The sequence below is a fragment of the Triticum dicoccoides genome, chromosome 4A, assembly GCF_002162155.2.
Source record: "Triticum dicoccoides isolate Atlit2015 ecotype Zavitan chromosome 4A, WEW_v2.0, whole genome shotgun sequence".
Classification (NCBI taxonomy): Eukaryota; Viridiplantae; Streptophyta; class Magnoliopsida; order Poales; family Poaceae; genus Triticum; species Triticum dicoccoides.
Window position 1 is genome coordinate 694,381,223 of NC_041386.1, and position 15,080 is coordinate 694,396,302.

The following is a 15,080-nucleotide window of genomic DNA, read 5'->3' on the forward strand; positions in this document are numbered from 1 at the left end:
TGCTGCGCCATATAGGACCTCCCACAAACTCCCTCCGTTCCACAATACATGCCTTCCATTTATAAAAATATGGATGTATCTAGACATGTTTTAGTATATAGGTACATCCATTTGTAAACAAATGGAAGTCAAGTATTTTGAAACGGAGGGAGTAGGAGGTAACCACGGAGTTAGTCGCCTAACCTGACTGGTTGCAAGTCCGATGGGGTAGCCCGACTCATGCAGGATCGAAGGACATGGAATGACAGTGACGAGTGAGAGAAGTTTCAAGCGGGCCGTGTTAAATTCATGAATGCTAATTTTTCTTCTTGCATTGCGAGTTGAATTTACAATTGGAATTTTTGACATGTATACACATTTTATTTCTATTTAATCAAATTATTTTTAGAATCCTTGAGGACTTTTAGTGTTGCCTTTTTGCATTCGTGCACCAATTGTCATAGGAACACCGGGAGCACAAGATATGTTATCAGATGAAACCGCCCGACTCCGCCAAATCCGAGTCCTTCTAGCCACGAGTATTTAACAAAAAACTACCACATTTCATGGAACCGTGTCTATAAACTACCACTTTACAAATTTGCGCCGAAAACTACCACTTTTTGACTAATCTTTGACTAAAAACTACCATGTCGGGAAAGTGCCCGATTCGTGCCTTCTAAACGCTTTTCTGATAGGATGGGCCCACCTGTCAGCATTAATCTTCTTCTTCCTCCTCCTCCTCCTCCTCCTCTCCCTCTCTCTGGCATTTCCTCGAACACATCTTGTGCACTCCGCGCTCTTCGCTATGGCGACGCCCCGGCGAAGCACCTCTCTGACGCTTGTCGGGACTGGAGACGGCGGCACAACCACGCCGGCTGGAGCTGCCTCGGTCGTGTTGGCGTGCCGCGGCCTTGCGTGCGTGCGCAGCAGCCGGCGCCACCGTGTGCTGGACGTCGTCGCCGTGAGCGTGCGTGCAGCCGCCGCCGCTTGCTGGCCGGCTGGAGCCGCCTCATCCGTGCTGGCGTGCCGCGGCCTTGCGTGCGCAGCAGCCCCCGCCGTCGCGGCGAGCGTGCGTGCAGCGCCGCCGCTTGCTGGCCGGCTGGCTGGCTCCACTCATGGCTGCCTCCGCCACGAGCGGCCATGGCTGGCCACAGCAACGGCTTGACCGCTGCCATGGCCAGGGGCCGGCCACAGCCACGACGCGTTACAGGACTGGATTGCTTTTTTGAAAAAAAAAACTAGGGACCCGATTGCTTTTTTAGCCCACTTACGTGTGGGCCCAACTAGTCAGAAACACGTTTAAAAGAGCCAAATCGGGCTCTTTTCAGACTTGGTAGTTTTTAGTCAAGAATTAGTGAAAAATGATAGTTTTTGGCACAAATTTGTAAAGTGGTAGTTTATAGGCACGGTTCCACGAATTGTGATAGTTTTTTGTTAAATACTCCCTAGCCACCATTCTTATTGTCTATGTATGGCGCCTCCTCACCAACCGTGTTCATCAGCAAAGTGAAAATGGATGGTCGGCGCCAATAGCGAGCAGAACATTAGTTGTGGAAATGTTTACGGAAGGGAGTGGTATGTGTTGGGATCCGAACCACGCGGGTATTTCCCACCTGTCTAGAAAAAAGATGTGGTCTCCTACCTAGATACTAGAGGGTCAGATATGTCCACTAGAAAGGGGGTGAATATGTGCCTGCAAAGTTTTACCAGTTTATTGATTTTATAGAAACTGGATATATACCCTCAAAAAAAGAACTTGGATATATATAAGCTCTCTAAAATAAATCTAGTAAAAAAGAGATTAACAATAAATACTATCCAGGGCTACACTAAACACAAATAAAAGAGAGGATCTAAATAACCAATAGAGGAGCACACAAAGACAATGCCATTTTTTTGCCTAAAGTTCAAATATAGGGGATTCTAATCTTCGACTCTTCGTTGGACATGCAGTAGACACCTAGCCTTCTTCTCCTTGAGCTTTGGCCACAAAGTTCAACCTCGACCAACAAGGGTAAATCTTGAGGTGATCTGACCTTACTTTATCGACGCAAATCCACATGCTTGGATGCTCTCAGTGGACTCTGACCGTTTAGGAGTCCACTCAACTCCAAAGTAACGAGCTTAACGAAGAACTCTAACCTTTTAGGAGTAAAATCACCAAAATATGAGTTACGTGACACAAAATTTATATCACTGGAAACTTCTTCTGAATGCATATCTAATGATGTATTTTGTGTGTGGCATATAACTGATAATTATGGTTAAAAAGTTTTTTCTTAAAGTATGCGCCAGCCTTACAAAACTGCGTACTGGTGTGGTGACTGATGATACTGCAAGTGTTTGATTAAATGCTTTGTTGCTGGCCTGTGATTGTTCATCTACCTGAAGAATGGTGTTGGAAGAACATCATGGCACGTCTGCAAGTGTCAGCTCAATCCTCTGCCGGTTGTTCATCTGCCTGAAGAATGGTGTTGTGAGAACATCATGGCTATCATCAGTTCCAGAGTTTACAATTCGAATTGATAATGGATGTGGAAAACCTTCACCGACAGAGGACATTTTGTTTCAGATAAAACAAAGGGAGAGGGGTCTGGGTTGTAGTTTGTAGAACTCCACCTGATAGCATCTATCTAAAAATGAAGTTCCAGTAATTACTGCATCCTCTATATATGAACATCTATAAATAATGATTCTCTCAATATGGATTGACGCATTGCTATCGGTGTTGGCATCTTAGAAATTCATTTTTGCATGAGATGAGTATGCCACCATACATTCAGCACAAACAGAGTTTGGGTTACTAAAGCCGCAAACAAACTCAGTTCAAACAAAGACACTACTGAAGCTGGGCAGTACAAGTAAGTGAGCCAATCAGGCGGTGGATACATAACAAGCTAGTCTAATCTCTTGCCAGGCATAAAAGCACTGCACGAGCAGTAGAAACGATATGAAATCTTCAACAGGAAAAGCAAGGTGGATGCGATGGGCATCCAGTGTATGCTTCTTGTTCTTCAGCAGCTCAAAGAGGCATCATATTCTCTCGGCTGCAAATTGTTGTCGAATGCAAACTACTTTTTCCCTTTCAAAAGCTCTTGCATTTGTTCTCCTTAGCATGACACCAGTCGCGCTTGCGAGTCCTTGCTATTGGCGTATTTCTCTGGAGAGGTCCTGGTTACAGAGGGAAAGGGTGCTTACTGTTTAGATGCGACAACTCGAAAGAAAGTAGTATTAAACTGAAACAAACTGATGAATAGAGGCTATGTGTCAGCAAGACTCTTTTCTGTATTCAGTTGAAATACTAAACGGGAGTGGGGATTTTAACTCTCCATAATACAAAGATTTTCATGAATACGTGTATGTAATAGAAATATCTGCTAGTGGAGAATCACTAAAAGTCATTATGCTGATAAGATGAGCATCCAATTTGATTGAAATGCTCAACGTCAACCTTCATTTGCAGAACTAAACTCACATGTTTCTGAAGTTATTATCTGACAATGAAACATGTAATTAATCGCAGTTCAAGACCGGAAAAATTACTGGGCATAAACATCAGCATGGAATCTGAATTCATATATGAGACGACAACTAGTATTTGGTATTCACCTATCAGTTAGCACGTTATGCAAGACAGCAGAAACTAAATGTAGATTTAATATGTTTGATTTATTAGTACAACCAAAACGTTATAAGCTACTGCCTATCGTTATTTAATCAGAGTGATAGACTTGTAAATGCATGAGAGGCAAGATAGGAGCCATCATTACATAAACGGGCACTGAGAATGTGACACCAAGTATCACGTCATATTGAGACAGGAGAACCAAGCGCTGAAGCGCAAATTTTAGTGAAATTGGGGAATCACGAGGGCGTTGCGTTCCAATTCCAACCCCACTTCCCTCTTCCAAAGGAAAATCAGAGGCTCTAGTGCCTTTGGTCTTGTTTTAATTTAAGTGAAACTAGCATCGTCTTGCCATCTATTCGGACATAGCAGTGGACTGCATTCCATAACAGTTGTCATGTACTCATGTTTCCCATTAGGCTAGACATATGTTTGGGAATCGAATTTAGTGTATGTCTCAGCTTTTCATGCCTCAGTCGATGTAATAGGCTGGTTTGGCTAGTGTGTTTCCCACGTGGGAAGACAGCATCAGTTACAGTTGCAAGTTCAAGCATAATTACAGATTGGGTCATTACGAATATGATGATGGCGAAACAAAAAAAAATTGTGGCATAATTTAGCAGACATAGTTATTCCACCTAAAATGGCACCAGACATGATAACTTAGTGAAGATAAAAATGAGGAAAATACATGTCAAATCCAGCTTAACTGAAGGGAAAGTAGGCAATATGAGCATTATAACGGGTTTAAAGTAATTTGGCCACATCAGAGTTCAGAACCCTTTGTCAAAGTAGAATGGTGGTGCACGCTACCAAAAGTCATATTGCAATGTCCTATGCAAACAGAACAAGCAGTTAAAGATCCAGGGCAAGCTTACCAGTTCAAAGTGTCGGCGGGAGATCGGCATACAAGTCATCAATAATGACATAATCACCAGTCTGACAGAACCACTCAGCCTGCAAAGTCTGGAGATCCAGTGAAAAATAGTCTACTATTGCCCTGTTGTTTTCTGGGCGCCCAGTTAGGAGTAAGTATCCACCAGCTACACCTCTGATGCAAATGCAATAGCGATAATTTTCCGGCAAAGGGATCGCGGGCTTGGATTGCCACTGGTTTGCGCCATTCCCATCCTTCGACGAATGTACGGCATACAAGAGACGATGTGCACCACGTTTACTTCGATCGATAGTAAGCATCCCAAGCCTTCCTTCTCCTGCCTCCACAGTGGCCACCTGCCGCATATCAGGGCCAGGCGGAGGCGGGAGGTCGACGACGGAGAACTCCATCCTGCGCGCGTCGAGCACGAGCAACATCTCGGCGTCATCTTCATAACAAACCTGCCAACAGAAGCATCCATGGGCGTAGTAGCGGCGCGATGCCCCGCATCCAAAAGCGTCAAAGGTAACAGGATCAGCGAGCCATCTTCCGGCGCAGGACGAGAAGACGAAGAGGACGAGCTTGGCCGTGCACCGCACCAAGCACATTACTCTGAAGTCTCTGAATGACGGGTGCTCGTCGTCGACGCCGGGAGGAGCAAGGAAGGGCTCGCATTCCAAGATGCCCGGCTGGTGGACCTGATCGGCGAGATGGTCGGGGAGGGCAGGCAGCAGGAGGTAGCGGCGGTGCAGGGGGTCGCAGACGGCGAATTCCTTGACGAGGTGGCGGGGGTCGTAGTCGTACATGCTGTTGAACGGATCGCTGCCCTCCTCGAGGCGGGGGCTGAAAAGGGCGCGGCCGTCGCAGACGTCGCGGCGGTACCAGCGGCCGGGGGACGGGGGGAGGAAGGGCCGAAGGGGCAGGAGAAGTCTGCGTCGGCATAGGTGGCCGCCGCGGCGGCTGAAGGTGAAGGGTGGGGCGGCTGGGCGGGGTAGAGTCTGCCGGAAAGGATGCCCAGGAGGGGCGGCGGGTGGATGGCGCGGAATCGGCGGAGGAATGGGTGGCCGGCGATGACGCGGCGGAAGGAGACGCAGGCCGTGGAGGCTCGGGCGATGTCGGCGGCGGTGGGGAGGCGGAGGAACATCTCCTCCAGGAGTTCATCTGGGACTGGGAGCGCCATTAGGGCCAGTGGAGGATGGGATGAGATTTTCTTTTTTTCTTTTCTAAACTAGGATGAGAATGAGATTTGGGGGAGCGCTACAGCATACAGCAGCTATACATGGCCAAACCTCATGCCGGGCCTAACCAAGCCCGACGCAAAAAACCCAGGTCCGGGCCCGGCCCGGGCCTAGCCAAGCCCGACGCAAAAAACTTAGGCCCGGGCCCGGCCCTGCCCGGCCATCGGGCCTGTTTTCTGGGCCTAAGCCGGGCCCGAACACGTAAAAGCCCGTTGGGCTCCGGCCCGACCTTCAGAAAAATGCAAAAACGATGGGTCCAGGCCCGGCCCGGCCTTCGGGCTCAAAATCTAGGCCCAAGCCCGCCCCGGGGGCAACGTTGGGCCGAGCCGGGTCGGGCTTTTTCGGCCCGGGCTTCCCATGGCCAGGACTAACAGCAGCAATCGAACCAATCCCAAGTTTTTTTTTGAGGGCTTCGAACCAATCCCAAGTGTGTCTGAAGCCTGAGCTATCCTCTTTTCTCAGGCCCAAGCCCAGCCCGACTCCCAAAAGCCCGGTCTGAATGGCACTAGCCTGATTCTCAAAGAGAAAAAAAAAAGACTCTTTGGTCCGAAGTCCGACATGAAATTCTAAAATGAGAAGTCGGAGCCCTGCCCGAGCCTCCATAGTAGAATCCTAAAACCTGAAATACCGGTACGGAGGAAAATTTGGAGTCTAAAACTGCCGAGAACAATTAAGATCTTTCTATGGAGATGTCTACATAATGATATTCCCTGCTTTTATGTTCTTGCAAACCATCACATTGGCAGTATTTTTCAGTGCCCAATTTGCAAAGCAGGAGCAAAAGATATCAAGCATGCTTTATTTATATGCGTGAGAGCAAAGGCAGTATGGGTTGCGCTTCGGATTGAGAGGGTCGTACACAATTATGACGACTCGATAGAGCTTCCAGAATTGATAGCTACATCGAGCCGGTTCATATGGTAGCAGCGTAGACAACAGGTCAGAAGGGAGCAAGTGCAAACGCAATTGCGATATACGCTAGCCATCCATGCATTGGATCTCAACTTCACGCGAGAAGCAGCGAAACAAACTAATGCACCTAGATGGAACACATGGCCCATTGTTTTGGCAATGCAATAAATTCTAAACGTCGATGCATCTTTTATTAAGGATCTGTATTCGGGGTCATGTGGGGCGATAGTTAGAGACCACAGAGGTAATTGCATTGCTGCTTCTACTTCTCGCCTTGAGCATGTGGCAAATGTCGTTCTGCCGAAGCGGCGGCATTACTTGAAGGTTTAAAGTTACTTCAAAGTATGGGATGATGTCTTGGTGAGGATAGATAATTTTGTTGTGGTCGATGCTATACATTTGAATGAGGGACATTGTAAAGTGGTGGCTCCTAATTGCAGAGAGTTATTACGAGAGTTCGCAAAGGGTACTATTGAGCACTATAATAGAGAATCAAATGTTGTTGCTCGTGAGCTAGCTAAGTGGGGGTGTGCAAACACCCCTTCTTTATGGGTGGATGCACCTCCGGATACTATTGCTAAATTTTTAGCAGATGATGTAAGGAGTATTTGAGGTTAATAAAGCTAACCATGCCTTTCAGTCAAAAATAATAACTTTTTTAGCATGTACCTTTCGGGCTAAAAAAAGAGCCCTAAGCCCGATCAGAATGACAACCCCCACTCTGCCCGACCCAGGTTACACACTAGGCATGTGCTATAAATTTAACTCACGGCGGTAGTGACGGAGCGACGGATGGTAGTCAAAACGGTTGCATGCAACGGGGAGGGTGGGTGGGTGAAGGGGCGTGAGAGGATCTCCGCTATACTCTCGGGAAGAGTGACAAGATGGGCTTGTGCTCCTCATCCCCGGCCATCCGAGCAAGGCTCCTTTGGTGTTCAACCCGTTCATCACTCTCTACTCAGACAAGTGTGCCACCATCTATCCATAAGCGTCCGAGCGCATTAGGGCAATGACTCGTTGAAATGACATTTAATCTAGGTAGGTTTTGGTATAAATGAAGTGAGAGGAGGCTGTTATTGTTTACGACACTACTAGGAAAAGGTCTGCTAGTGGCGCACCTGTTTTGGCTACTAATGGCGCACTACAGGTGCGCCACTAGCATCACGCCATTAGAATGTTTTACTAATGGCGTGCGCCATTATTATCTGACTTAGTAATGGCACACCACATAGAAGTGCGCCATTACTAACAAATTTTTTTAAAAAAAATCAAATTTTTTTAACTTTTTTCTTAATCGGGTCACTATGGCTTAATCTCGGGTCAAATCACACTCCGTGGTCAAACTTCCGAAAGGTCAACCATCCTCACACTACTCCAGCCCAAGCACGCTTAACTTCAGAGTTCGATCCAACCCCAGCACCAGCTCATTTAATAGGCACTTGTTGATATATCTAGCATATCAATCCTATTAAACCTTGTTGATGTTTAGGACTTTGTTCATGTTCATGAGTGTGATAAAATTTTGAAAAAATATTTCAAACTTCTGTTCGTATTACGTATCATATTTTGAAAAAAAATTCCCAAAAAAATTCGAAACTAGTTTTTTCTCTGTTACTAGTGGCACACCTAGCAAACGGTGCGCCGCTAGTAAGTTTGAAATTTTTTGATTTTTTTGCCTCCAGATCTTAAAAGCCCCGTAACTTTTTTCTGTTAGGTTTCTGAGGATTTTGAAAATGTTTAATGGGGTGGCCCCTGTTAAATTCGGATGTAACTTTTCGAGACGATGATTTTTCATATAAAAAACTTTTTAATCCGAGTTCGTATGCAAAAGTTATGCCCATTTTACAAATTCCAGAGAGATTTTGCAAATAAAGTCGAAATTCATATTTGTAAATTTTCTCAACAACTAGACCACATATCACATGGGAAACTTATTTTCTTTTATTTTTTAACATTTCCATCATTTTCTTTTATTTTTTTTAAAACTGAAAAGGCGGTCCACGGGGCGGGGGGGGGTGCATTCGAGGGAATTTTGGGTCAAAGTTAGTAATGGCACACCGTGGGTGTGGTGCGCCATTACTATGCGTCATTACTAACTTTGAAAAATAATATAATATAATATATGTTAGTAGTGACGCACTGAGTGTGTGATGTGCCATTACTAGTTAAACTAGTAATGGTGCACTATCCCCTGGTGCGTCATTACTAGTTTTGAAAAAAAAATTGTTAGTAGTGGCGCACCGTGTATGTGGTGCGCCATTGGTATTTGGATTCTAATGGCGTACCTATATATGGTGTGCCACTACTATATAGCAGTGGCGCACCACACATGTGGTGCGCCATTAGTGTCCATTTCATCTATAGCCCTTTTCCTAGTAGTGCGAAATTTATGAACACGCATTACTCGATGGATGAAAAGAAAAAGGTGGACGGCTACATGTAGTAGTCCTATATTAGTGGTAGTAATTAGGATTCGACTATGCATCGTAGTCATCTCATAATCATCATTTGTTTATTGTAATAATAAGAATATTTGAAGTCCACGAATTTTTAAAGGGCTAAAACTCTAACACCTTTTCATACTTCCAGTAAAAAAAACACTTTTTCATACTCAAATGCCCTTCCCAACCCTAAGTTGTCAGCATGGACTTCATATAACTGTATACGAATTCACACCTAAATATCACATGTGGAATGGTTTAAATCCTAAAACCCTAAATAAAATCGCATATTTAATAGAATGGTCGACCTTAAATCTATTTAAACTGAGGGATTTCATCAAGTGACTTGTCTTGAAAACGTGTATATATATAGCCTTCGACTACTACTAGGAAGCTGCGGAAATTATTCCATCAAGTTTGGACTTACCCATATAACACACCTATAGTTTAAACCCTAAACCTTAATCAAAGTGGGTACATATTTTTAAAATAAACAATGCAACCAAAACCCCTGGAATAATTTATGTTGCTTTGGTTTGGACAAGTAAGGCTACATAAATAATCTCAAGAAGCCTATAGGTATTTTGAAATCACAAACTAAGGAAAACAAATAAAAACATGGAACAAATATTAAAAAACTAAACTAACTCTTTGAGTCCAACATAGCTAGCCCGTGGAAGCACAACCGACAACAGTGCAACGCAACAGGACGGACAACCTAGCCCACACGCATGGCCAGCCCAGCCCACATGCGCGTCATCCCCTACCTCTGTCTATGTGTGTCATTCATCCAACCATCATGGTCGTTGATGAGTGGATTTTATACATACTTTTCAGAGTATATTTTAGTGCCAAAATCCCTTATGTCATATCCATCTAGGACTTATTCATGTCCCCTATACATAGTTTTTCTCTTTTACTCATTTACCAAGTTTGTTGCGCAACTTTTACTGTTATTTACTTTTTATTAGTTTTCCTTCGTTTTGTGGTCTTTGTAGGTGTGTTGGCATGTTCATGGACTTGGCACATCAAAAGCACCAAATTGGGGACAAACGGAAGAAGTTCCAGGCTCTAGATTAAGGCCATGTGGAGAGTTTGATGTTTTGACATTTATTCAAATGTCCAAAGTGATGATCCAAGGCTACAATTGCATCGGGCTTTTTGCTAGCGATCCAACGAGCCCAAGAACTTGAAAATCAAAGTTCGTATGAAGAATTGATGACCAAAACACTAAAGCACCCGAAACTTCCAAAGCGCAAGACGGTCGTACCAGTGCTCGTACCAGAGCGTGAAAGCTTCGTAAGTTGGCCATAACTACGCTGATTTTGCTTTGATTTCGCCCATGTCTGTTCATACGGGATCCTTGACGTCCAAGGCTTGTGTTGGGCATGGATTTGGTTCCCCTAGAACCCTTGGATGTAGGTGGAGGGTCTACATCAATGGAGGAGACCTAAGGAGGCCACCTATAAACTCCACCTCCAACACTAGGTGTGCAGGGCAACATAGAATAAAACAAAAAAAATTCTGACCTACACACCAGCCCATGACCACGATGAAGATGCATACAAGGTTTGATTTGATCGTTACCAACTCGTAGCGCAACGGAAGTAGAGTTCGCGAAGATCATTGGTGTAGATCCCCGCAGCTAGGATTTTACAACCTCCCAACCATGAGGCTATTCGCCCTCAGAAAACCCCTCGGGCGGTCACTCGGACAGCCCTTCGGGAGGCTCTCGGGTAGAACCTCAGATGGTCCTTCGGACAGCTCTTCAGGGGCACTCAAACAAAACCTCGGCATGTCACTCGAACTAAGATCGCAACTACGACCTCACTACCAGGTTGCACACATCGGTGTTAACTATCCAGTAGGGCTTCGCCGTCTAGGACTAGGCCCTACCAGAGACTAGACAACCTTCCGACACTACGAAACTATTTCATGAAGGGAGAGAAAGAAAGCCAAATCATCGCATGCCATGTGTTGAGAGAAACTTGAGTGAAATGGAGAGCTCTCTCCACTTATATATATAGTGGGAGAAAGGGGTAGAGGCTATGGGGAAAGTACCAAAAAGCCCTCGGATGTTTTCCACCAAAAGCCACAAAAAGGGGGTGGTAAGAAGCTCCATGGTGGAGCCCCTTCCTGGACACCCCGGGACTGGCGCTTCAGTTGCCTTCCATTTATTTTCATTGTTGTTGTGTGATTCATTTGTTTGTTGCGTTCATTGTCGCATCATTCCCATTGCATCAGCACTCCGTGCCATCGTTGTTTTGAAAACTTGAATCTGTTAGACTACCCACAGTGGGAGTAACATAGGTAGTAATATCACACATATCTAGATAAAATAGATGATATGGCAAGCAATAAATGAAGAAAGAGAGGTATATGGAACATAGCTAGTTACTAGTAGTATGAGTAACATCACACATATCAAGGCAAGATGAGTCTATAGCCTAATAAATGAAATGTTGTATGTTACTTCTCAATATAGAGGTAGTAAGACTAGTAACATAGGCATGTTACTAGTCTAAGTTACTCCCCATTGTGGCTAGTCTTAGTAGTTGAAGCTTCTCCCCGTCCCTTTTGTTGAGCATTCCTAGACAACTACACTCACACGTGCCCGCGGCATCTCCAAAATATTATTTTATAAATGGGATAAAAATGTTCTTGGAATGGGTTGAAAGTTGGCGTGCGGTCTTGTTATATTGTAGCATAACATTGCATTTTGCATAAAGCATATTAAATTAACCATGATGCCTATGAACCTGAACCTTAAAGTTAAATTGAAATATGTTATCGCTACTTTAAGTGTATATCATGATGGTGCCCGTCATGTTACTGTAGCATGTTTTTTTGATGCTTGTAAAGTGCTATGTTGCTATTATGGGCAGATTGTGGTTGAAACTTGTGTTGATTGTAATTGTTGAACCGTTGCTCCATTTTGATCATGTTCCATATGAAACTTGCTTAGAATTGTGTGTAGGTTCATATTGTCATGTTGCATCCTTGATTTGAGTGAACGTGGTTGATGTTTGCATGTTTTTTGCATTGTTGCCATGTTTACTTGTGTTGCTCATATTTTCTAGACCGTAGCTCCAAATTAAATGATCTAGATATGTAATTTGACTAGAAAAATATGTAGATCGTCATGGTGCATGTTAAATTGCTGTTTAGCAACTTTGACATTATGTTTTATTCAGAACAGTACCAATTTCGAAATTTTCATATGAGGACTTTCCGAAATTGTGTTGTATTGTTCCGGCCTCATTTAAACTTGCTTTGATGTGGGATTTTTTTATGCATCATCTCTTGCCATGAGTGACAACATTTAATCTTGACATGCATCATACTTGTGCATCATGCCATGTTTATGTGTTGTTGTTTGTTTACTGAGTTGTTTGCCATAAATGCTTTGTTGTTGGCTTTTGATTGTTCAACTACCTGAAGAACGGTGTTGGAAGAACATGGTGTGACTACATGTGTCGGCTCAATCCTCTCCGGCCTGCAGACTGACCATTCGACATGTAACGTTTTTCCCTTTGAACAAACAAACAACGGATTTGCTATCATTAGTTCCAAAATTTTAACCATTCAAATGGATGTGGAAAACCGACGAAGATTTGTAGTATTGGTGTTCAATACTAGGAGAGGATGGATTGGATTTGAACATCAGTTTTCCAGTAAAAGTAATATAAGCATTCTCCGTGAACTTATACAAACATCTTACAAATGCATTTTTGCATGAGATGAGCATGCCATCATATGTTCAGCACAAACAGGCTTTGGGTTACTACTTAAGTTGGACACTACAATTGAGTCAATCAGGCGGTTGATACATAATAAGCTAGTCCATTCTCTTGCCAGACATAAAAACACTGCACAACTAGCAGATCGAAATGAAATGTTCAACAGGAAAAAGGTGGATATGACGGACATCCACTATATTCTTCTTGCTCTTTAGTAGCTCAAAGAGGAACCATATTTTCTCAGCTGCAAATTGTTGTCAAATGCAAACCACATTTGCCCTTTCAAACGATCTTGCATTTATTCTCCTTAACATCACACCAGTCATGCTTGTGAGTCCTTATTATCAGCATATTTCTCTAGAGAGGTCCTGGTTATAGAGGGAAAGGGGGCTTACTATTTAGATAAGACAACTCAAAAGAAAGTATCAAGCTGAAACAAACTGAAGAACAGAAAGCATGTGTCCCCAAGCCTCTCTGTTTTATGAAAAGAAAGAAATACTAAGTAGCAACGAGGATTCCAACTCGCCACAATACAAAGTTTTTCATGTACAAATGTATGCAATACCAACATTTACATTTGGAGTGTCACTAATAGTCATTATGCTAAAGCGTATCCAGCTTGATTGAATGCTCATAAAGCCAACTCTTGCTTGCAAACTACAAACATGTTTCTGAAGTTATATTGTTGGGTTTTATATACATCAGCACGGCATCTGGATCGATGTGTGTTATCACAACAATTTAGTATTGACCTATCCATTTGCATGTTATGCAAGCCATCAGAGATAAAGCCAACTCTTGCTTGCAAACTACACAAACATGTTTCTGAAGTTATATTGCTGGGCATAAACATCAGCACGGCATCTGGATCCATGTGTGTTATCACAACAATTTAGTATTGACCTATCCATTTGCATGTTATGCAAGCCAACAGAGATAATATGTAGATTTATTAAGACAACCAAGACGTTATAAGCTGCCACTAGGTAGAAGCCTACCATTATTTAATCAGAGTGATAGACTGGTAGATGCATAAGAACCATAAGATAGAAGCCATCATTACATAAGCAGGCACTGAGAATGTGAAACCAAGTTTTCACATTATAGTCACAGGAGCACCAAGCGCTGAAGCACAAATTTTAGAGCCCAAAATTTAAAAAGCCATGAGTTGCTTTTTGTCTGCTAGTGCATGTCGTTATTAGTATTTAATGTGTTTACACTGGTTAGTCCGATTTGAAAGAATCGGCTTCACGTACAATTATTTTGGTTTTCCAAATTTTTAAAAAGCCATATCTTTCGAACCGCGCGTCGAAATTCAGATTCGTTTTCACTATTGAATTCTTTGCGACGAGATCTTTAAAACTAGATCCCCCATGGGTATGTTTTGACGATTTTTTTTATATGCCAACTTTGACGCTATATTGTGCAACTTTAGTACTGTATGGTGCATTTTTTTTCAAACCCAGTTTTTTGGAGCTACATCCACAGTAGTTGTAGTTGCACACATAGTAGTCCTAATTGGCACATGCATGGCCACAGAGTTGCACAATCTGGTCCGATAGTCGCATATGAATTGTCATAGCTTGTAATGTAGTCTAGTTGCACACACATTGATGTTTAGTTGGCTTGTAACATAGTCTAGTTGCATACACATTGATGTTTAATTGACAGGAAGACTAGTTGCACACACATTGTTGTTTAGTTGACAGGGCACTAGTTGCACACGCATTGATATTTAGTTGGCAGGACTAGTTACACACACATATACTCAGTTGGCGCGGCAATATAGTCTAGTTACACAATGCAGTACTTTAGTTGCACCATATAGCACCAAAGTTGGCATCAAAAAAAATTCGTCGAAACGTACCCATGCGAGATCTAGTTTCGAAGATCTCGTCGCGATGAATCCAAAGGTGAAACGGATCTAAATTCCAATGTGTGATTTAAAAGATATGACTTTTTAAAGATTTAAGAGGTGAAAATAAATGTGTTTTACAGACTAGTTTGTACGCATTTGTTGTACGCATTTAATGCTAACAAAAACATCTATTAACTGACAAAAAAGACACACACTAGGTAATTGCTATTTATAAATTATCAGGAAACCAAAACTTGCAATTTTAGGCCAGCCGCTCGCAAAGTGTAGCGAGCAGCCGGCCGCTTGCTAGACCGGTCCATTTTAGAGAAATTAGGGAATCACTAGGGTGTTGCGTTGCTTGGTACAGTTGCTTGTGCCACCAACCACCCAGGTTCCAACCCTACTCA

The 15,080-nt window shown here is 43.3% G+C and overlaps 1 pseudogene; it reads right to left on the reverse strand.

Annotated features, from left to right (window-relative positions):
- Positions 1-5,091: 5,091 nt before the first annotated feature.
- LOC119284117 lies at positions 5,092-5,664 on the reverse strand (annotated as a pseudogene).
- Positions 5,665-15,080: the final 9,416 nt, after the last annotated feature.